This window comes from Ursus arctos, unplaced genomic scaffold (assembly GCF_023065955.2).
Source record: "Ursus arctos isolate Adak ecotype North America unplaced genomic scaffold, UrsArc2.0 scaffold_10, whole genome shotgun sequence".
In the NCBI taxonomy this organism is placed as follows: Eukaryota; Metazoa; Chordata; class Mammalia; order Carnivora; family Ursidae; genus Ursus; species Ursus arctos.
The window spans coordinates 58,703,156-58,726,923 of record NW_026622764.1 but is presented as its reverse complement, the minus strand read 5'-3'; the positions used below and the strand labels follow the sequence as shown (position 1 = coordinate 58,726,923).

The 23,768-nt window shown below is 40.3% G+C and overlaps 1 protein-coding gene across 4 annotated transcripts in view; it reads left to right on the top strand.

The window, feature by feature from the left end:
• INTS6 (integrator complex subunit 6) overlaps positions 1-23,768 on the top strand; it is a 178,770-nt gene that overhangs the window by 64,795 nt on the left and 90,207 nt on the right. For 3 of the 4 annotated variants that reach the window (XM_048215535.2, XM_048215534.2, XM_026493208.4), the window contains 2 exons: positions 11,177-11,298; positions 22,165-23,549. The gene's annotated coding sequence lies outside the window, so the exon portion shown is untranslated. Of the gene's footprint in view, positions 1-8,675; positions 8,742-11,176; positions 11,299-22,164; positions 23,550-23,768 lie in introns of all 4 variants that reach the window. The other variant, XM_026493206.4, reaches the window with a different exon arrangement.

Sequence of the window (23,768 nt, the reverse complement as noted above, 5' to 3'; positions counted from 1 at the left end):
CACATCGGGCTCCTCCGCTATGAGCCTGCTTCTTCCTTTCCCACTCCCCCTGCTGTGTTCCCTCTCTCGCTGGCTGTCTCTCTGTCACATAAGTAAATAAAATCTTTAAAAAAAAAAAAAAGAATTGAAAGTAGAGACTTGAATAGATGTTCATACACCTATATTCATAGCTGCAAGGTTTCTATGCAGCTAAAATATGGAAGGAATCCAAGTATCCATCAATGGATGAGTGGATGAATAAAATGCGGTACATACATGCGATGGACTATTATTCAGCATTAAAAGGGAAGGAAATTCTGACACATGCTACAGTATGGATGAACCTAGAAGACATTATGCTAAGTGAAATAAGCCAGTCACTAAAGGACAAATATTGTAGGATTCTGTGCCTCATACTTATTTGTAGTACCTGGAATAGGCAAATTCATAGAGATGGAAAGTAGAAGGGTGGTTACCAAAGGCTGGCAGGAGGGAATAATGGGGAATTAGCATCTAATACATACAACATTTGAGTTGGGGCTGAAGGAGAGTGGTGAGAGTGGCCTAGCAGTGAGAATGTAGTTAATGCACTGAATTGTATGCTTAAAAATGGTTAAAATAGTATATTCGTGTTACGGATATTTTATCATAGCAAAAACTACAAAAAAATGAAAGGAAGAAATAGAATGTATTTATCAGCTTTGGAGTTATTGCAGTATGGACGAAATCTGCAGTGTTTATAGGACCCAGAAGGAGTTCCAAGATATCTAATGGTATAGGAGTTCTCCATTTTTGTCTAGCGAATTTCTTCAATGCTGGTCTCAGGCTAAAGCTCATATTCACTGGACAAAGCCCTGCAAAGCACTCAGGGGTGATCCCAGTGGCTTCTGGGACCAGACAGGGTTCCTCATTCACTACACTGGTCTCTGAAGTCTAGGTCTGCAGTTCTTATTTTCCATCGGAAGCCAGGAGAGAATTTCAGGAACGAAGCTAAGGACTGTGACTACATGCCAACACATAATCAAGTTTGCCTAGGAGAGGGTCAAGGAGTCCGGAAGTGGCTCTCACAGCTCCATAGCAAACGACAGAAGGGAGCTCAGTCCCGGGAGCTCTGACTGCGGCTGTGTTCAGCAGTTGTGGCCATCAAATAAAGGAGTAATGTTCAGGCCACAACTTGGAGCCAAGACTGGCACCTCCCAGGGAAAGCACAGATTGGGTGTATAGGTTTAGCCTACCCTTTGTACCTAAGCTGTATCTGAAAAATCTCACCGTTTGATTAACAGACTTTCCTATAATCTGCTCTATATTAGTTTGGCTATCCTAACACCAAACAATATTAAAGTGTAAGTTTAGGCAGTTCAAGGCCAATATGGTAGCTTTACCATATGACCAAGACCCAGGCTTTGACTCTTTTTTTTTTTTTTTTTTTTTTTAAGATTTAAGTTATTTATTTGAGAGAGAGAGCAAGAGCACGAGGCGGGGGGACGAGCAGAAAGAGAGAGTGAGAAAGCAGACTCCCTGCTAAGCAGGGAGCCTGACAAGGGGCTTGATTCCAGGACCCTGGGATCATGACCTGAGCCAAAGGCAGATGCTTAACCAGCTGAGCCACCCAGGAACCCCCCAGGCTCTTACTTTTACTACTCTGCTACCCTAGGGTGTGGTCCTTGTCATCAAGATCCAAGACTTCCTATTGTATTCAGCAGCAACACAGAAAAAAGGGGAAGGAAAAACACGATCATTCCTTTAACGTTACAATCCTCAAGCTGCATATGTTGCTCTGCCCCCACCCTAAGACCCTGGAACATTCAGATGCAAGGGAATCAACGTGATGGAATCCGTGCTGAGTGTCCATATAAAGCCCTGCTAAAATTTTGGGTTTACTTGCTGAAGGAAAATAGCTAGAGCTCCCCAAGCTGAGCATTTCTCCTACTTGAAATATTGGTGATTGCTCACTTTCTAAAGTGGGGGGTGCCCTAGATCTTGAGTATTCGGCCTCGCCAGTAATCTTTGTCTTGGGTTGATCTTTTGGTTGTAGGTCTGTCTTACACACGTACCACCTTGTGTGCTCAGTCTTAGAACCACAGATCAGTTATGCTCTGAGATGGTCAGTTACCACCTAACCCTGAAGATCTGTCTTCATTCCTGAGCCTGCCAGGACAGAATATGGCCCATTTCCATGCAAGCTTCCTGGAGATTAGTGGAATTAAATACAATTTTCACCGTAGGGAGCATATACATTTCCTATGCAGCAATTCAGTAAAAACATTACTCTCCTCATTTTACCATGATGTAATAGAGGCTCAGAGATGTTAAGTAACTTTCACTAGGTAACTCAGTGGCCGAGGTGGGATAGCATGCTTCCTTGTAAGGAAATTATTACAAATACAAATTGCTGCAATAAGAAGGGTTTTTTTAAAAAATCAAGGAATCTATAGTAAAAAATTACTACTTCTGGCTAGAGGGGTGACAGATTAGGGAGGAGATGAGCCATATAGGACAAGTCTTGATGGGTCTTCATATGGCTAGTGTTTTGAGATTTTCCAGAGAACAGAACCAATAGGATGTGTGTGTATGGAGGGAGGGAAGGAAGAGTGGGAGACATCTAGACTGGTGCTTACCAAATATCTGGGTACCGTGCTAGCCAAACTGACACATAGAAGTAACCATAACGGCTAAGAGGAAGAGAAGCAGATTTGGGTAAGCTTTGAATGCTAGATGAATTGGTTTGGTTTTATTAAATTATCAAATTATGAAACATGTATAATAGTACGTGAGGCACAGTAGGCACTCAAATTATAATTTCCTTTGTAAGAAGATTTTGAAAGTTGTTGAGTAACTGAGTAACATGATCAAAGCAATACTTATTGAAAATATATTTGGTAGTAATGATATGAAGTATTAAAAAAGAATCAGACAGGAGAAGGGATATGAGTTAGAAATCTATTGTCATGGATCAGGCACGAGGGAATAGATTAATCACTACTATGTGTCAGCCACAAATACATGCTTTATTTATTTTTCTGCCTAATTTTTATCTAAATTCTAGTCAGTTAACATATAGTGTAATATTGGTTTCAGGAGTAGAATTCAGTGATTCATCACTTACATACATCATTCAGGGCTCGTCACAACAAGTGCCCTCCTTAATCCCCATCCCCCATCTAGCCCATCCCCCACCCACCTCCCTTCATCACCCCTCAGTTTGTTCTCTATAGTTAAGAGTCTCTTATGGCGGGGCGCCTGGGTGGCACAGCGGTTAAGCGTCTGCCTTCGGCTTAGGGCGTGATCCCGGCGTTATGGGATCGAGCCCCACATCTGGCTCCTCTGCTATGAGCCTGCTTCTTCCTCTCCCACTCCCCCTGCTTGTGTTCCCTCTCTCACTGGCTGTCTCTATCTCTGTCAAATAAATAAATAAAATCTTAAAAAAAAAAAAAAAAGGAGTCTCTTATGGCTTCTTCCTTCTCTCTCTTTTTGCCCCCTTCCCATATGTTCATCTGTTTTGTTTCCTAAATTCCACAGAGATCATACGGTAAAAATCCATGCTTTAAATACATTTTCTTATTTAATACTCCTAACCACCTATAAAGTAGGTATGACTTGACCAATGGAGACCTGGTCTCCCCCACCCCAAATGAACTTGCCCAAATCTTATAACTGGGGAACGATGGAGATGGAATTCAAACCCAAGTCTTCCGATTCCAACCTCTGCTGTCATTAATGATGGTGGTAGCCACAGAAATAAAAAGGAGGGGGACAGAGTCCAATAATGTTGTGGAATTGAAAGAATTTAGCAGCTAGTCACATGACAAAGATAATTGCAGAATTTTGAATCTAGATGCAGTTTTAGCAGGAGAAAACTGTGGACCCTTAGGAAAAATAGGGTAGTCCTTATTAGAAGCTAGTTTTAGAAGAGTTGGAGATTTTTGCTTTCATTCAATAAATATTCATTTAATGATGTTTGTATGCTAGGCCTTGTTCTAGACACTGGGGATCCATCAGTGAACAAAACAAAGATCCTTGTCCCCATACGTTCCCGTGTGGAGGGACACAAAATAAACAATAGAGTGAACTGCAGTTCATGCCAATGATAAGTGTTGCGGAGAACAATAAAGTGGGGAAGGGGCACTCCAGGAGTCAGAAAAGTCCTCACTGAGAAGTCATTTAGGTAAAGACCTCGAGGAGGATGCAAGTGTCACACAGGTGTCTGGGGGGGTGGGGAGCATTCCAGCCAGAGGGAATGGAGAGAAGAATGAACAAGGAAACACAGAGGAAGAGACAAGGTCAAGGTCTCATTGGGTAGGACCTTACAGATCATAAGAAATTTATGGCTTTATTCTACAGGAAATGGGATGCCCCTGGAGGGTTTTGTGCAGAGTTGAGTTAGGACGTGGCTTTCATTTTAAAAGCACTGCTGTGGCTGCTGTGCTCAGAAGAGTGGGGTGGGTCAGGGGTACTGGTAGAAGCTTGGACACCAGGGAGGAGGCTACATCAATCTGGGAAGAGTTGACGGCGGCGTGGGCCAGGTTGGGGGCAAAGAGAAGTAATCAGACTCTGGATATATTTTGAAAATAGACCAGATTTGTTGATTGCATGTGAGGTGTAAGAAGGAAATGTGTGTGTGTTAGGGTAGAATTTTTGTACTTAAGTGGTATTTCTAAGAGTTCTCGGAAACATGATGACTGGAGTGCAAGCAAGTGGCTGATGCTGGAGACAGAGGTTTGAGAAACATTCACAACAGTGCCAATAAGATGACTTTAAGAACATGTCCAGAAAGTGTGTGTGCCCGATGCAAGTGTATAGCTAAAAAATATAATGGAAGATATTGAACCTTGAGCGATGCAAAGGTTTGGGGGGTATGGGGGGCCAAGAGAGACAGATAGGGGAATAGGATAGCTGTCATCATATCCAATTCACTAGGTTTTGTCCTTTGTGACTCAGTCTTTGAAAAAGAATGAATCAACATATTACTATCACTGCTATTTTTGGACATCTACTAATGGTGATCTTACTAAAATCTATTTGTGATGAAAAAAATCTATTTGTGATTTGATCATTTGAATCATCACATAAAACATCTGACAGTCGACAGAACTTTAAAAAATTCGAAGGGCGACTGGTATTCTTTTGTCTTTTTAGTTCCTTTTGTTTCAGGCTGCTTAATTTGTACTTACGAAAAATGCGTCCTATCCACCTGTGATGAGCAATTCTATTCTTCCCACAGGCACTAACCTCATTCTCAGTTGGATTCCGTTGTTGTTTTTTAAATGTATAAAACACTAAGATTAATTCAATATTCACTTTTGGCCTTTTAAATTCTTAATAGAAGTAAAACTGGTTTTCATTGGCTTTTCCTTTACCGGTTTCAAAAGACTGAATTATAGTTAAAAATGAGTGTTACACAAACAAGCTCTGTGTGCAAACAACAATTCCACAATTTCACTGCAGAGCGGGGAGGCTGCTCTCTTACAGAAAGAAGCATTGAACTATTCAGAACGTTCCCATTCGGCGCTGATAGGCTCAAGGCTTACAGACCCCATGGAAATGCAGTGTGTTCCACGGATTCTGCAACTTGATTGTCATCTGGACTTGGGTTTTCCTCGTGGTCTTAGGTTCGTAGTCATCTCTCCTCAGTAGCGTCTCACTGTGCAAACTCACCATTATCATTTGCTCAGATCTCCTGTGCCTCCCTTCACCCTATAAAGTGTCCACCTGACACTCTTCCTTTTTTGCAGCCCACACAAATTTTCTTTAACCAGGGAATGCTTCCTGCTCCCACTCAACCTTCTCCCCCGGCTTCATCTGAATACATTTGATGACTGGGAGCATGCTTACATGGTGGCTGTCATCACCAGGAAATATCTTTGGACACATAATGGATTCCAGACTGAAGATTTTTAAATTTAGAAGCCTCAGGTTTTAAAGACTGTATTTGTACATCCTCTCACCCACTCCAATTAACGTAAAACGAAGGACTTGAGTGAATTTGTAATAGCAATAGCCAACATTGAGAACTTACCATACGCCAAGCACTTTATATATTTTAACTTGTTTAGTCTTTACGACAAAATTCTGTGAGGCAATTATTACTAGCATGCCCATTTTACAGGTGGGGCAACTGAGGCTTAAACCATTTAATTAACATGGTCATGGTCATACAGCCAGAAATGGGATTTGAGCTCTAGCTGGGTGGTTCCATAGTCCACACAGAACCCCTAGACTCCTCTGCTTCTGTACTTTTTCACAACACTTCATTTACTTGCAATAGCTAGGTCCCTCGTGTCAAGGGTGACAGCACTACCGGCATTTCATGGTTGTTCAGGCGGTCCCACACTTAGCAGGATGTTTCGTATTCTTAGCTCCTGGCACTGAATGTCAGAAGCTCTCTGCTGGGCATCTCCCTTCTGTCACTGAGAAACAAGAAGTGCTCTCATATATTTCCAAATGTTTCCCAGTTAACGATCTCCAGTTGAGAATTATCAACTGAATTTAATTATCAACATAAATAGACACATACCTCCTCTCTGTTTCTCTCTCTCTCATCTATCTAATCACAACTGTTCTAAAAGTTTCATAAGTTTTTATGTTCGTAAATTTAAAAAACTTTTATAGGGGCGCCTGGGTGGCACAGCGGTTAAGCGTCTGCCTTCGGCTCAGGGCGTGATCCTGGTGTTATGGGATCGAGCCCCACATCAGGCTCCTCTGCTATGAGCCTGCTTCTTCCTCTCCCACTCCCCTGCTGTGTTCCCTCTCTCGCTGGCTGTCTCTATCTCTGTCGAATAAATAAATAAAATCTTAAAAAAAAAATAAAAAATAAAAAACTTTTATAACTTTCAAAATACAGCAACACAACTCATGGGTAAAAGAAAAGGATCAAGTTATGAAAATTAGATAATTTTTATACATGTTTGCAATGTTCTCATTATTTGTGAATAATTTTGAGCCCCAATGATCTTGGATAGTTTAACATTCATTATGAAGTAAGATAAACTCTACCGTTTACCCATTTGCCTAGTAAACTTTTTTGTTTTAGTGCAAAGGTAAACTTGAATTCAGCCTGGGCCAAGTTTCAAAGTCATGCCTCTGAAAGTCATGATTTTTTTCCCCTTATGTTTATTTTTGGCTATCAAACTTCAGACCATTAGGCAAATGCCCATTGCCCTTTCACCAGTGCCAACACTTGCTCAAGGAGACCATAACAAGTAAAAATATTTAGTAGAATAAAAAAGAATTCAGGGGTTATGTATTTTCTAAGCTATGCTAGGTCCACTTTTATGAGACTTTGCACAATTGGAGCTAAGTCTCCAAGGTCATCACACGACTCAACCACATTTCAAGGCTGCAATGTGGACTTTTAACTCCATTTTCAAATGACTGCTTTCCCAAGGATGTTGTAACAATGCTCTGAGCTATGTATGAGGAGGAATACATTTACTTAAGGAGGAAAAGGGGTCAGTGATAAGATGTGTCCTAAAATAGACACATCTAGGAGCTCCCCCACCCTTTCTTGGTTCACTTATTAAAATAGCCCACTAGCTTTAAACAAAATATTTTATCATCTTCGTACTGTCAACAACCAGGTAACAGTGTCCAGTTTTGTTCTTCCTCTCTTAGTCTATTACATATCAGTTTTGCAACATGCTGCCAGAGCTTCAACAACATAGTAAATGAGATACTTTGATGTCCCCCAGGACTTAAAATTTAGGCCTTTTATTATTAGAACTATTTAATGATGACGTAGAGGTTTAAAATAAGAGTTTCCCTTTGACAGCTATGAAATGACAGCCAAACCTATATACTCTGGTATAGCAATGTGTTTGAAATACACATTAAAATTCACACAAAATGAAAGCAAATCACCAAATATGTTTTAGGAGTTTCTTGAAATCCAGTTTATTGAAATTGCCTTGAAATATTTTTATACCTGAGAAAAGAAGGCAGGACATACTTTAAAATGTAGCTTATCCGGGGCGCCTGCGTGGCACAGCAGTTAAGCGTCTGCCTTCGGCTCAGGGCGTGATCCCGGCGTTATGGGATCAAGCCCCACGTCAGGCTCCTCCGCTATGAGCCTGCTTCTTCCTCTCCCACTCCCCCTGCTTGTGTTCCCTCTCTCGCTGGCTGTCTCTATCTCTGTCGAATAAATAAATAAAAAATCTTTAAAAAAGTCATTCCTTTCCTTTAAAAAAAATAAATAAAATAAAATGTAGCTTATCCATAATACAAGTATACATTTTTGTTTCATTAAAAAAATCTATCATGCCAGACATTTTTACTTCACCTTTGCCCTTTCCTCGAGTGAAGGTTAGGGACGGTTAAGAGGAATAGGGTGTTCTAGCACTTTCTGGGCCCTTTTTGTGAAGGAATATGGCAATCTTCTGTAACTGGAATTCCTGGTGGCTTGCTGCCATGGGAGTTTGCTTAGCCTGATCCGCAGAAAGGAGCAAACTATCAGATCTGAGCAGCTAATAGATTTGAGAATGCGTTATGAAAGGGAAAATGGTACTCCTTAAGGCATAAAAGGATCTTGTGGATGCATTAGTGAGAAAAACGAAGTGCACTTGAACTTTATTTTTTAATCTGTAAAGTTCCAATGGATTAAAGAGAGACATGCATTTGATTTTGGTTCTTTTCAAAAGATATCGAAAATATCTTTTCAATATTGATGTCGTCGTTATGCCTAAACAAATTCTCCTTCACAGCTGAGCCGGACTTCCAGCAGTGAGACTATTGCTAATGAAATGCTGATGCTGTCGCAAGCGCTATAGGTAAAAGTAGGGTATGTGCTAACTTGGACTGGGGGTGAGGGTTCCCGCATGGAGCTGGGAGAGGGGGAATTAGGCTAGATGAAATAAACAAAGAGAAAGGCTCGTATACTACAGGCTTACCTACAGGGATGGGATAGATCCAAGCAAAAGGAATAATATACAAGAAAAAGGCCTAAAGAAAGAAGCAGGCACATGCCCCCTGGTAGAGCTATGGTAGTTAAAAACTGCAGTTTGCAGATATATGTACATGAACATGGGCGTGTATGAAGTTAACTGGAGAACTGAGTCAAGTATTTTGGTAATAATAGAGGAAAAAAGACAAACCTTGTAATCAAGGGGGCAGCTTGGGCTCAAACTGCATGAATCGGCTAAATTCATTTAATTATTCATTGCTTTATACTACATTGCTTGTATTGTCTTCGGTTGTATTTTGAAGAGGAACCCTAAACCGAAATTGCGTTTCACAGATTTGAAAATTAAAATCACAATACATCTGTTGACATCAAAAGTCACAAAATTGCTACATGAACAACAAAGAGGCTAAGTCATATTCATGGGACAATTATGTCCTTAGGGCGTGGAGGAGAGGACTGTGTTCCACCTTTGAATGGCAGCTCCTCTTAAGAGTCCCTCTGATGCCTCCTTTCCACGTGATTCCCCTTCCTGGAGTATTAACTACTCAGATTGTGAAATGTAGGTATTTGTAAAGCCCTAAGCATAATGATCCCTAGATAGACTTTTAAAAAGGATAGATTGCCTTCCAAAGGATTGCCCCCCCCCTCTCATATTTAGTTCGTTTTAAAGAAAGTATTTAGGCAGAGGTTTATGTGAATTCTTTTTTTTCCTACTCATTTCAAAACAATTTACATAGTAATGGTAATAGTCCAGTATAACACACACACATATGGATTGTGCTTGAGCTTTTGTTTTATCATGGGATTGACTGGTACCTACAGGATACATCATATGTGTGAGGCAGATGTTAGCTATAGGTATTTTTATATCCATGAAATTCGGTTAATATTTTTTATTTTTTGTGTTAAAATGGTTAATTTTCTTACAAAACACACATTTGTCTTTTTTTTTCTTATTGTTGCTTCACAAAAGCAAGAATGTCACATAGAACTTCTGGTATTACCATTCTAATGGCAATGTTTATTGCGAACTAGAAATTTTGCAACTAAAATCAGAAACCCATTGAAAACCACAGATCCATCTTTTGAAGGTCAAAGTCTTTACTTAACAATATATGAATAATACAAATGGATGTTTGTGGTCAAGTTTTAATGGTTTGACAGAGATTTTCTCAATGTGTCACTAATTTGAGCATGCTGCAGTTATGATAAAAACTACATTTAATGGTAATTAAACATAATTTTTTTTTAAAGATTTTATTTATTTATTCGACAGAGATAGAGACAGCCAGCGAGAGAGGGAACACAAGCAGGGGGAGTGGGAGAGGAAGAAGCAGGCTCATAGCGGAGGAGCCTGATGTGGGGCTCGATCCCATAACGCCGGGATCACGCCCTGAGCCGAAGGCAGACGCTTAACCGCTGTGCCACCCAGGCGCCCCAAACATAATATTTTCTAACTCATAAAACACAAAGAGAAATAGTGTCATTTATCTTTAAAATTTTTGAGACAACAGGGAACATTCTTAAACTATTGACCATTGCCCAAAATGATGATCTGGTTAATCAAATGAGTTTTTAAAAGTTGCCACACCAATATTTTATTTATTTATTTATTTATTTATTTATTTATTTATTCACTCATTCATTCAGTCATTCATTTGCTATACCGATATTTTAGTGTCAAGTGGAAGTTTAGTAAAAACCTTCTTTTTCTCCTAAAAAGTATTTTGTTACCACACTAGATTCTTTACAACTCTAAAACACTTCTTCGTAATTACTGTGGAGGAAATTTGGAGACGTCACGGCTAGTTTCAAATTTTTTTCTGACAAAATAAGAGCTACCAGCTTTTTGGCATCTGCTAGATGCCAGGCACATGCTAAGTAGCACACGTACCTTCTTCTTAATCTTGGCAACAGTCCCGCCATGATAGAGACTGCTGGTTGCCCTCCCAACACAGAGCGCAGCCACTCTGCAGATAAGAGGGGCCAAGCAACACAGTTGGCCAATCGGATCTAAGAGGAAATTATTAGGAGTGGTGCCAGAAAATCTCTTTTCAAAGCAAGTCCAGCTCCACTGACGTGCTTTCTTTTCTTCTTCCCATTACTTCTGCCAATGCAAACCTACAATACTTGAGGTGAAATAGCTAATTACCAGTTGACAAGCACACATTAAGATTGGCTGAACAAGAAAACAGAGAAAGCCTCATGTTCTTAATGACATAAAACTTCGAGTGGACAAATGAGGCCTGCTTGGACTGCCTACCACTGGTATATGTGATAAAAATAACCTTTGTTTTTCAGGTTTCTTATTTATGGATGAATGCAACCCTCAACTATTCATCTGCAAAGAAACTGTTGACCTTTCAGTGTCTGAGAGGAGGCAACCCAGCTTGTGGAAAATAGGATAATAATCAGATGCACAGGTATCAGAATCACTAATGATCTGCTTTAAAAGTGCTTTGAGAACTTTGGATTAGAAGTGCTGTATATCATGGGGAAGATACAAAGTAAGGGGCTATGGAAACATGCCCCTTAATTTTATCTTAATTTTTTTTTTTTTTTTTTTTTTTTTTACCTTGGGCAAGTGTCTCTAACCCTCGTCCTTAGTTTACTTGTCTTTAATACAAGAGAATTGCACTAGATTATTTCTAAGATTCCTTACTGACAGAACTATTAAAGTGCTATATATGTTGGCCTGTAACAAGACAACAGCAACAATCTGGCCCTCAAATGTGTAATTCCTGGTAATCTTCTGAATAGTAGTGACGCATAGGGTTCACGATGCAAAATTGAATCCGTAGGAGTCACACGATCCCTAAGACAGGCGACTAGTGTCATCAGACAGGTAGTAGTATACTCCGTACTGAGGTTTCACATAAAAGTGCTGAATGGAGTCACTAGAAGAACATGGACTCCGGTCTTGAATTTGGCTTTTCTAGACGGATTGTGCTTTTTTAGAAAGAATGAACAAAAGGGCTACACAAGTACGATGCGGAGTAGAGTAAAAGCGTTCTCATCCAACGCCGGTAGTCGGTGAATTGCAAAAGTCAATTAAAGCACAGAGAAGAGAAGAGGATGCTAGGAACCTTAAACCTTTTGTTTTAACCTGAACTGCATTTCTTTTGTCCATCTCTTGACATGCAAAATACTTGTAGATTTTTACTTCTCCCGGGCTTTTGCAGTTTTCTTGCTTACATCTAATTTGACAGCAATTTCGTCAGTGACTTGTTTACATTCCATTGGTTTACATAATATTTAATTCATGAACATGAGTACAATGACAAGTTCAACTGGTATAGAGGGGCTTGAGGGAAGAGGGCAACTACACAAGCACGGAACTTGCTGGGAGAGCAGAAGTTCACAATTATATTAAAGGGAATTCTACCACTTTTGAGCATATACCATGCTGTGGCATGTTTTAAAGAGGGAACAAGGAGCATCATTTAATCTGCAAATTAAGTGGATGTCATGAGAGCTCCTGTGTGCCCATCATCAATGATAGATATTGCATAATAAGATGTTAAGATATTTTATTCACTGCTTTAGAACATGGGTCTTTGGAGACTAGGAACTGAATATTAGAATGACATTCTCACTAATATCCTAGAAGCTCTCACCCCTTTATCCTTTCTATCTTGTTCTTTTTTTTTTTTTTTTAAGATTTTATTTATTCGAGAGAGGTAAAGAGAGCACAAGCGGTAGAAAGGGCAGAGGCGGAGGGAGAAGCAGACTCCCTGCTGAGCAGGGAGCCCAACTCAGGGCTTGGTCCTAGGACTCTGGGATCATGACCTAAGCCGAAGGCAGACGCTTAACCGACTGAGCCACCTCCATCTTGTTCTTATGAGCAAATTCCTCCCTCATGAGAGATTTGGTTGATTGTCTCCTTGTCATTTTCCCCTGTGCCTGAGTCTCCACCCTGGTTTCCTGCTGGGTATCCCAGTTCCTCTGGTCTTTACAGACACTGGAGCTCTGTTCCTAAGCACCAGTTCCCACGGATGGGTCAATGATAACTTCTGCCAGACTTGGCCAGAATTATGCCTCTGAATTCAGATCCAGGTTCTAGTTTTCTTCTGCTTTGTGACTTTGAACTTTGTTCATTAATATTTCTTGGTGTCCCAATTCCTTCTCCGAAAAAGTAGGAACACTTAGCTGGCAGGTTTCTTTGGAGATTAAATGATCATGGGAAGCTCTAGCAGAGTGCCTGGTGCAAGTAGGCAATGAAATATCTGTTTTCTTCCCATTTCCTTGATGCCAAGAACATTTGGTCTTTGCCTGTTTGCAACTTCCTGACTCCGAGCTCTGACCACTTACAGGAATGCTTGTTGAATCTGTAAGAGGTCGATCACCTGCCAGCCAGGATCTTTGCCCATTAAGAGCCCAGATGACCTGCTTGCTTGTCCATACTGTTCCCTGTTAGCACTACAGGGATTTCCCGGAAGCATTCAGCTTAGCTCTGGGTTTCACTGGTCAGCTTTGGTGGCCATCTTTTTCCCATAACTCCCTCAGCATTCATCCTCTTCACCTCTAAATTTCTCTATAATGGATTCTGTCCTTCGACACAGACACATTATACATTTAGTACTATGTACTGGCATGTTAGGGTTCTCCAGAGAAACAGGACCAACAGAAACAGGAGAGAGAGAGAGAGAGAATAAAGAATTGGCTCACATAATTATGGAGGCTGAGAAGTCCTGAGATCTGCAGCCTGCAAACTGGGGTCAGGAGAGCTGCTGGTGTAGTTCTAGTCCACGAGATGGTGAGCTCAAGACCCAGAAGAGCCAATGTGTCAGTATGGAATCTGCCCGAAGGCAGGAAAAGACCAAAGTCCCAGCTGGATGCAGTTAGGCAGGAGGAGTTCCCTTTTACTTGTGAGAAGGTAAGTCTCCGGTTCTAGTCACTACTTCCATTGGATGAGGCCCACCTACTTTAGGGAGGGCCATCTGCTTTACTTGGTCTCCCCATTTGAATGTTAACAGCATCCAAAAACACCCTCACAGACATACCCAGAATAACATTTGACCAAATATCTGGGCACCTCATGACCCAGTTAAGTTGACACATAAAATTAACCATCGCACTGGGCACTGTGCTAGGCATTGTTCATATTCTTGTCATTATTTCTGGTCTCAGAAAAGTCAGTGCCCCTTCTTGCACATCCCAATGTCCCAGCTATGCTCTTGACCCTGTCTGTCCTAATCCTGAGACCCACCATATGTCTCTTACACCTTCAGTTTTCCTCTGCTCTTTACCTAAAAACATATTTTTTCCTTTACCTTCAAATAAAGGTACTGTTTGGTCCTTTGAGCTACCATCCCATCCCTTTTTCAGTGCAAAAAAAATTGTTTATATTTTCTGCCTTCATTTGACTAAAATCCCTGGTGATCTAATTTACCGTATTTCTTCTGTCTCTATATTCCTTTAACAAGAACCTTATAAAAGTCAACAATGGCTTTCTCAAATCTAATGGTTTTTGTTCAGTCTCCACTTTATTTGATGTTTCAGTAACTTTTGAAGAAGCACATTCTCCTTTCTGAAATTCTCTTTTCTCTTTACTTTGGCCAAGTTGAGTTCCTGGTTGTCTACCTTCTTTCCTGCTAAGTGTTTGTTTCTCTTTCTTGACCTGTCCTCTTAGGTAAATGTTCCTCATAACATTTTTTTTAAAAAGGTTTTATTTATTTATTTGGGAGAGAGAGTGTGAGAGAGAGAAAGAATGAGAGGGGGGATGGTCACAGGCAGAAGCAGACTCCCCACTGAGCAGGGAGCCCGACACAGGACTCCATCCTGGGACTTGGGGATCATGACCTGAGCTGAAGGCAGAGGCTCAACCGACTGAGCCACCTAGGTGCCTCCTCATAGCATTTTGAACTTCTTTTTTTGGGCAATTTATCAAATTCCACTCCCTGTTTTAATTATTTCTATAGTACAGGTTTAAAAGGGAAACATCTAGTCCTACCACTTAATCCTCTTGTCTGCTTTATTTTTCTCCATAACGTTTATCACTATCTGATATAACTTATAGTTTACATATTTATAATCTCTCTTTCCTTCCCCACCATGAGGCCAGGGATTTGGGACTATTTGTTCACTAATGTATCTCCAGCTTCCAGGGCAGTAGGCAGTGTTCGAATAATAGTTGAATTATTACAAAGATTCCGATATAGGGCTGTTCAATGCATCATTATTGTTAAAAGCAAAACATCTGGAGATAAACAAAATATCTACTAATAAGAGGAAAATAAGTCAAGAAAACAAGTCCATCCATGGCATGGAGTATTGTACATTTATTAAAAGACATATTTAAAATTTATTTAATGAAAAATGTTCACAATGTATTAAGGAGAAAAAAAAAGGACAGAAAAGCATATATAAAAAGACCCCAATTTTATTTAAAATATAAAGGAGGAGATATATACTAAAATGTTGTCAGTGGCTATGTCTGGGTAGTGAGATGAAAGTGATTTTTATTTTTCTGTTATTTTTGTATTTTGTACTTTTTGACACATTCTTTTAAATAAAATTTGAAGATAGAAAACAGTAAAGCTTTGAAGAAAAAAAAATGCTTCCTCATTCAGTTGCTATAGTCTATTCTTCTCCAGTTTGAACTTCTCACTGCAGTTAGAGATACAATTTGCACTTATCTTTTGGCACTGAGTATAGTTTGCCTACTATTATGTATCTTTATGTCCTCTACTAGGCCCTACACTTTCTAAAGTCAGAAAGCATGTCTTATTTATAATTTTCAATGCCTACAGCACCTGTCTACATTCAAGAACTGAAAGAAAAAAATAATTTAAAATGTCTTAATAGCCAGGAATAATATGTAGTGTTAGTTGCTTAGGGAAACCATCAAATCATGTTATTTTTAAATATTGCTCTGATGTCCTTCATGACTGCTTTCAGAACACTCAGGTTTAAAGCTGTGTTAGCATGAGGACTACATACAGTACAAGGATTTTTAGGGTTTGGCCTGCCTCTCTGTTGCTTTTATTTACTTTTTTTTTTTTTTTTTTTTAGTAGTTGATACATTACGTGAGAACTTTCAATTCTGGAGTAAATTGGGGCATGATCGTAGATTTCAGGGACTGACACATTAAGTTAGTTAGGCTAGGTTGTTATAACAATGACAATATGATACAAATGGATCCCAACACACAGCTCAAACACAAGTTTATTTCTTGCTCTTGAGGGTGGGCATTCTTGGTTCACAGGCAGATTTTCCTGCACACATCTAGAGTCACAGTGCCTTCCATTTTATGGTTTCCTAGGTTATACATGTCCACTGGATGCTAATCGTATATACTAATCTCTGCCTCTGGTACTTAGGTTGTAAGTTCAGTGAGGTCACAGGATTGCCAGATTCGGCAGATAAAAATACAGGATACCAGTTAAATTTGAATTTCAGAGAGACAACCCATAATTTTTTAGCATATGTTCCATGTAATATTTGTAATTACATGTTCCATGTAATTTGTAATAATATTTGTAATATTATTAAATTATGCATTATCTGAGGTTCTGAATTAATCTTGAGTCCTGTATATTACCTGGCAACTCTATGGGGGGTAGAGAAGGTCTATCTCATTTAACACTGAATCCCCAGAATCTAAAACAGTACCTATTGACTTTAAGATAAATAAGTCTGTTCATAATATTTCATGAATAATTGAACCTATATTGGTGAAGAATACTTATTAGAATACTGCTATTAAGAATATGTATTAAGTATCAGCAAATTATTATTAGTAACACTTGTTATGAAAAACAACACTTACTAAGCACATCGGCAAAGAATACTTATGAACAACCCGTAAGACTTTAGCATGTATCAGCATTTCAAACCACAAATGTTTTCCTAAACTTCAGTAAATGGGGAAATCTGTCTTCCCCTGGAGATCCAGTCGGCTCTGTGTCTCCTTCCTTTCAGGTCTCTACTCAAATGCCATCTTCTCAATGAGGTCTTTCCTGCTCTCCATATCTAAAACTGCAACCCACCTCCCCCTGCAACGTTTTGTTCCTGTCTCTGCTTTCTTCTTCCTCCTTAGCACTTGCCGTGAACATAGCATATGATTATTTACCTTGTTCACTGTCTACCTCTCCCACTAGAATGTAAACTTCATTAAGGACGAGCATTTTCCTCTGCTTTATTCACTGCTAAATTGCCAGCTCCTGCACATACTAGAGATTCAAGAAATATTTGTTGGACAAATGACTGAAAACACACTGTTGGTTCTTATTGGAATCTAGTTACCAGTAGTTTGAGGATATTCAGTTTCCATGACACAAGATGGATTTAATCTCACTTGCTTCTGCTTGTATCTACTCAGTTCACCAAATTCTGTCAATTCTAGCACCTCAATGCCTTTTTAAAAATTTAAATTCAATTAACATATAGCATATTATTAGTTTCAGAGGTAGAGTTCAGTGATTCACCAGTCTTACATAAAACACCCGCTGCTCATTACATCATGAGCCCTTCTTAATGTCCCCTTCCTTCTACCTCCCTCCCCTCCAGCACCCCTTAGTTTGTTTCCTACGGTTAAGAATCTCCTATGGTTTGTCTCCCTGAGATGGTCTTTATTTTTCCCTCCCTTCCCGTATGATCCTCTGTTTTCTTAAATTTCCATTTTATGGTTTCATATACATATACATATGAGTAAGATCATATGATAATTGCCTTTCTCTGATTGACTTATTTCATTTAGCATAATATCCTTTAGTTCCATCCATGTCATTGCAAACAGCAGGATTTCATTTTTTGATGGCTGAGTAATATTCCACTGCATATGTATACCACATCTTCTTTATCCATTCATCTGCTGATGGATGTCTGGGCTCTTTCCATAGTTTGACTATTGTGGACATTGCTCCTATAAACACTGGGGTGCAGGTGCCCCTTCTGATCACTACATTTGTATCTTTGGGATAAATACCTAGTAGTAACACCTCAATGTCTTTTGTACCCTCTCCTTAACTTTCCTAGTGCCGCTTCCATGGTACTTCCTATTTCTTCTCTCAGTTAATGCAAAATTGCCTAATTGGTCTCCTTCCCCCACTGTCTTCCCATTCTAATCATTCTTTCCAATTGTTACTGAAATTATCTTTCTAAAATGAGAATCTGATTATATCACTCCCTTACCCTAAAACTGTTTCCCTATCACCCAAAGATAAAATTCAAAATTTCTTTTTTTTTTAAAGATTTTATTTATTTATTCGACAGAGACAGAGACAGCCAGCGAGAGAGGGAACACAAGCAGGGGGAGTGGGAGAGGAAGAAGCAGGCTCATAGCGGAGGAGCCTGATGTGGGGCTCGATCCCACAACGCCGGGATCACGCTCAACCGCTGTGCCACCCAGGCGCCCCAAAATTCAAAATTTCTTAGTTGGACATGTGGAAACCCTCTCTGATGTGGCCCAGCCTCAGTTTCACCACTCTTCCACACACATGTCCCAGCCCCATACAAGTTCTATCTGCTCAAATATCACTTACTTTGTGAGATTAGCTGCTTCATCTTCAGGGCTCACAGAGCTCTTTGTATATTCTAATGACATTTTTTTTTTTTTTAAGATTTTGACAGAGAGAGAGACAGCCAGCAAGAGAGGGAACACAAGCAGGGGGAGTGGGAGAGGAAGAAGCAGGCCCCCAGCGGAGAAGTCTGATTGTGGGGCTTGATCCCAGGACCCTGGGATCATGTCCTGAGCCGAAGGCAGGTGCTTAACGACTGAGCATCTTAACGACTGAGCCACCCAGGTGCCCCTCTAATGACACTTACTTTAAGAGCTACCAGCACTAAATGGTATCTTCTCGATTCTAAAATGTACATTTGTTTCTACTTTAACATCTCTAAAATTGGAATTCAACTTGCAGTAATGGCTTCTTACAATGCTGTCACCAGAAGGCAGTTGTGATGTAGCTGTACTTGTGCAAACTTCATGGTTATTCCTGGTAGCATGCCTAGGAAATTGCAAACCCTAGACATTTCAGGCAACCAACCATTTAAAGAGAGGATACGAATCCTGGTTGTGGTCTGAAAACTTTTTCCCTGACATCGTCTAGTTGGATCAAGAAAGCATGAGCATCAAAACTTGTATATTAGGGTGCCTGGGTGGCCCAGGTCACGCTCTCAGGGTCGTGAGATGGAGTACCGGTTGGGTGTGGAGCTTGCTGGGGATTCTGTTACTCCCTCTCTCTTAGCCCCTCCCCCCTTAAAAAAACCACTTGTAGATTAAAAGCCAATGGTTTGGAAGAAAATACTGAAGACAATAGTGGAGTATTCTTTTAAAACATGCTTCATTATTAAATCTCCTGGTTGGTAGAATTCAATATTGTGGAAAAATTCTAATTGATAAAAAATCATTGTCATAGTTTAGCACTTTTTTCCTTTCACTGGTCCAAAAACAATGGCATTTCTTAGAAGCCGTGGTGTCTCAGAGTTGATGAAATATGTATATAACCTTGCATTTTCAAACCGATCCTCTAAGACTGGTCTTATGCCTGGTGTTTGCTGATTTATCATAATTATGTAGTCTAATCATGTGTATCTGTCTTCTGTCTTTCCATTAGATTACAAACTCTCCATGACCTACCATAGTGCCTGTCACGTAGTAGGTATGCAATTACCATTTACTGAGTTACTGCAATGTTCATGTTCTTTAGCTGATCTTGAATCATCTGAGACTTCAACTATTACTGTGAAATAATGCTTGTTGGAGAGGTCTAATATCCTTTTAAGAGCACTCCCTTAGGGGGTGCCTGGGTGGCACAGCGGTTAAGCGCCTGCCTTCGGCTCAGGGCGTGATCCCGGTGTTGTGGGATCGAGCCCCACATCAGGCTCCTCCACTATAAGCCTGCTTCTTCCTCTCCCACTCCTCCTGCTTGTGTTCCCTCTCTCGCTGGCTGTCTCTATCTCTGTCGAATAAATAAATAAAATCTTTAAAAAAAAAAAAAAGAGTACTCCCTTAGTAGCATTTTTCCATTTTTTTTCTGTGGATTGATATGAGGATGACCAAAATTCAATCTCTTTATGTATATCCAAATACATTCTGCTCCATAATTTCACATCTAAATTTTAATGCTTATTCTTTTTTTTTTTTCTCAACCTGTCAACATCATTGGCTATTATGATCTCAAAGAGTAAAGCAGAGAGCTGAGGAAACAGTAAGATGGCCAAAAAAACTTTGTTAGGTTACATATGAGGAACATTGGGTTCATCTGATTACTCTGTTCAGATGGCACATCCAGATACCATAAGCCAAGTCCTCGGCACATAATTATTTTTAAACCGTATTATCCTGCTTAATTGGTTGAAAATAATTTAAAAGGGCTCTGGTTGGCTCCTACGAATGAATCTAATTCATCAGTTCTTAATTGTTAAAATAGCTCCGTTTCCACAATTTAGGCTATTGTTTAAGCCAAAGTCACCACTCGTTCAGAGGCTTTCAGAGAATTTATTCATTTCCTTTTAGATTGGAGCCATAGCATTTAGGCAGAGCTCCTTTAAAAACAGCAACAAAGAGCAAAATTTTCTCCCACATACCTCTTCAGACCAATGTCCTCCCAGGGAAATCTTCCCTAATCCCCTAGACTGCAACGGCACAGGGTTTAGCACACACCACTTCAACTCGTTTTCCCTCTAGCATTGCAAGAGCTCACTGTTTTTTTCAGTTGAGTCTGATGAAATAGTTGGCTTGCATTTAGGGGCCATGTTTCAGAAAAATAAGCCCGTCTCTACCCAGAATCTTTCTAGAATCACAGAGATTGAGTGAAGAAGAGATTCGCATTTCCCATCTCGTGCTTATTCTGAGGCCTAAACTCACTGAAGGGAACAGTGGCAATCTCTGACACTATTTAGTTTTTTCTTTTTAATTTTTGTCAAACATGGTTGAATTCAAGCAATTTAAATAAGCATATGATACAAATCCACTGTTATCTAGACTGATGTCACATTTATAGTTTTTTTTTCCGCTTTAGTTTGCAGATTTTAGAAGTTCTTTTAAGAAATGTAATATCTCTAAGGGTATGTGAATTTTTAAAGTTATTCATTGAGTTAGTACTAGATGTAGACATACACATTATTTTTATACTTGAAGCATGTAGTTCTTAATAAGATTCACCTGAAGAGCTTTTTAAAAAATGAGATGACCGGGGCCCATCCCAATTCTACTGAATCCCTTTTCTCTGGGTACGAGGAGTTGGTACCTTTATTATTATTTTTCACCTCTGTGGGCACTGCTGATGTGGATCTCCTGGTCCAGAACTACTGCTTTAAGCCACCATCAACCGATAGCTTCATTGTCAACCAGAGTCACTAAGAATAAACTTGGCCTATTTCACAATTTTGTCTAGGGACCACTCGTCAATGCTTCCTGGTTTCTGATTGCCTCTTGATTTGCTGCCTTTGTATGTCCTGATTTCTTTCCTGTTCTGCCTTCGGGCCATGCCTTTGAGCACTTCTGGGCTTCTGAACTGGAAACCTGGCCTTTGATCTCAGGTGTGATAGTAAGCACAGGTTCTGGTTAGATGCTTCAGGTTGGCTCACTGGACTTGGCTCCCTTGATTTTTGCATCTAACCCTGTCTCTACCATACACCTCCACTTAGGACAGTCTGCCAACTCCACTGAGTCAGGGAAGAGCCATGATGTCTCCATTGGAAATGATTTCAAATAACTGTAACAGGGAAGGTCATTATTAATGCATGGTTCTCTACTTCAATAGTCGAGTTTGATTCCCTTCAAACACTGCTTTGTACTTAGCACCCCAGCTAAAAACTGTAATTTATATGGGAAAAAAATCCTTAGTTTGGAATAAAAGCCCTCTACTGTCTGGATCTGACCTACCTTTCTGGATCTTATTCTCATTCTTCACGTTCCTAGTGCTCCAGCCTAGCTGAACTTCACTGTTCCCCAGGAAGCCACTGGCAATGCTGTGCTAACCTTCTTTCTTCACTATATTTTCAGTGTCTTAAAAGGACTTTTTCACCAGCAGCTTCGTCCTTTACCTACATATTCAAATCCTACCAATCCTTTGAAGCCGTGTTTCTCAAACCTGAGTAATGCAAAGGAAATTCTTGTCATTCTAGAGAATACATGTTTGGATAGGCAGGGGTCTGTGGACCAGTTTGAAAAGCACGGATACAGAAAACTGAAGACCAATTCCATGAAAATCTTTCAGTTGCAAATTATAACTTTGAAAGAAAAATTTTGTCTTTATAACTGGTAGAACAATTTGTATATTGTCATTAAAATGAAAACACAAATTTTCAAGTTATCAAAGAACTCTGATCTTATCTCCAGATCTAGGATCTCAGTTGGAGAAACACTGCTTTAAGGCACATATGAATATACTGTCCCTGGAGAATGTTCATCACCCAAGGGTAACACATTTTTCTCTTTTCTGAATTATTTATTATCTAATCACTCTCTGCCTTGTGGTAGCTAATAATATGTACGTAATATTCTTCTAGAAAAACCATAAGCTCTTTGAAGGCAGGGTACACATTTTAACCATTTTTTAACTCCACCAGTCCTCATCAAATATTGGATGTAAGACCTGTATTCCATCTTATTTTGTAGTCCAAATCTCTTAAAAATATTTCACTCTTCTATGGTACATACTCACAGAACAGCATATTACTGAAATAGCCCCACTCTAAATTAACAAGAAGTTCAGAGGTTGTCCTAAGTATTAGGAAAAGTCCAAAATATGAAATATAAACTCGAGATTTTAGAAAAGTGCCAGAAAACATGTCTCTTTCGTGTTAAGGTTAGTAAGAACAATTTCATTAAATGATCAGACAGCAAATAATTGAGAATTTCAGGATAAAAAAATAAAATCGAAATGCAAGGCTAGCAGGAGAGGCCTTACAGATACCTCCATTGTCTTTATAAGGGTACGTCTCTAACACAACTTGTAGATCAGGTACCGTCCTCAGCTTTTCAGCTAGTATGAATGTCAGTTTTCCTCAGACATTTAGGAGAGGATTCATTACGCCGGGCATGGTGACAGGGGCTTCTTTTAACCAAGAACGTCTTCCCTCATACAGTATTTGGATCAGTCTTAGAGACAGCATATAGTGAAAGGAAAGTGCACTGGGAGGGTTTATGCAGAACCCACTCCGTGTGTCACCTGGGCAAACTGAAATCAGTTTTTCCATATAAAAACGAGTTAGTGTTCTACAGTCTTCTAAGGTCTCTGTTAGGTCTGAGATTGACATTCTTTGGCCCTAAGAAAAAACATGGCTTGAGAGAGATATTTCTTTGGATAAGATCGGTTATTTTTCCCTGAGAATAAAAAGGGCAACAAACTGTTTATCGATATTTGAGTCTTCCCTCATGCCCTTTTAGGGCTGAGTTAGGAAAACAGAGGGTTATTTCTCTTTTTTTGGGTCTCCACCGGGAGAACTCCTGGTCTGGTCCGGGTAGAGTCCTCATCCTAGGTCGCTCCCCAAGGCCGAGACTGCGGGCGAAACTGGCCCCCTCGTCCCCACTTCCCAACGGGAGCGGTGGGACTGGCGGAGATTAGTCCCTGGTCATAAACAACCTCTCACTTCCCCTCCCCCTGCCCCGGGCCCGCCCGCGGTGAGGCCGGCCCTCCCAGACCCAAGGAACCTCCTCCGGGGACCGCAAGGCCGGAGCTCTCCGCGGAACGAAGACCGCGGAGCCTGACCCCTTCTGATCGGGTATTTGATTGCTTTACTCATCCTCTCCTCACTCGCCCACCGGGGAGGGGGTTCGATAAACCGACCTCGCAAGGGGAGCTGAGGCCAGCCTCCATTTCCCTTCCCCCGACCCCTATCACCTCCAACAGCCAAGGAGAGGCCAGCGGCACTGACGCGCAGACTCACAGCCGCGGCCTCCCTGCGCGCGCCGCCGCGTCCCCCGCCCCCACCCCGCGGTCT